Source organism: Bison bison, unplaced genomic scaffold (genome assembly GCF_000754665.1).
Source record: "Bison bison bison isolate TAMUID 2011002044 unplaced genomic scaffold, Bison_UMD1.0 scf7180017864221, whole genome shotgun sequence".
Taxonomy (NCBI): Eukaryota; Metazoa; Chordata; class Mammalia; order Artiodactyla; family Bovidae; genus Bison; species Bison bison.
This window is the reverse complement of record NW_011494793.1, coordinates 1,035,214-1,035,550: the sequence shown is the minus strand read 5'-3', so window position 1 is coordinate 1,035,550 and position 337 is coordinate 1,035,214. Positions and strand designations below refer to the sequence as shown.

Genomic DNA, 337 nt, shown 5'->3' with positions numbered 1-337 from the left:
TGTGATTCCCAGTCTGCTCTGAAGGATTGGGTGCTCACACTCACCCCACAGCGTCGGGGAGGTGGGAGAACGTACATGGCATCTCATCTCACAGTGCTGGGCTTGTGGGGACAATGATGCCCCATATTTTCTGGGGCTGCTCAGATGCATTAGAGCCCAGAGCTCTGGTCAGACTCCTGTTTATTGCTGCTCGGAGAGCACGCGGCAGCCCTGCTGAAGGGCTAAAGCCCGGAGTGTTGCCCCTTCCCAGTGGCCCAGCTGCAAACAGCTGCCCTCCCTCCCCTGCAGTCCTGGTGGAGCTGAACACAAATGTTTTCCATCAGCACCAGGAGTCACA

General features: G+C 57.6%; 1 protein-coding gene across 1 annotated transcript in view; it reads left to right on the top strand.

Moving 5' to 3' along the window:
* The window catches only part of CPAMD8 (C3 and PZP-like, alpha-2-macroglobulin domain containing 8), a 94,933-nt gene that overhangs the window by 49,931 nt on the left and 44,665 nt on the right, over nucleotides 1-337 (top strand). The gene's annotated exons all lie outside the window — the stretch shown is intronic.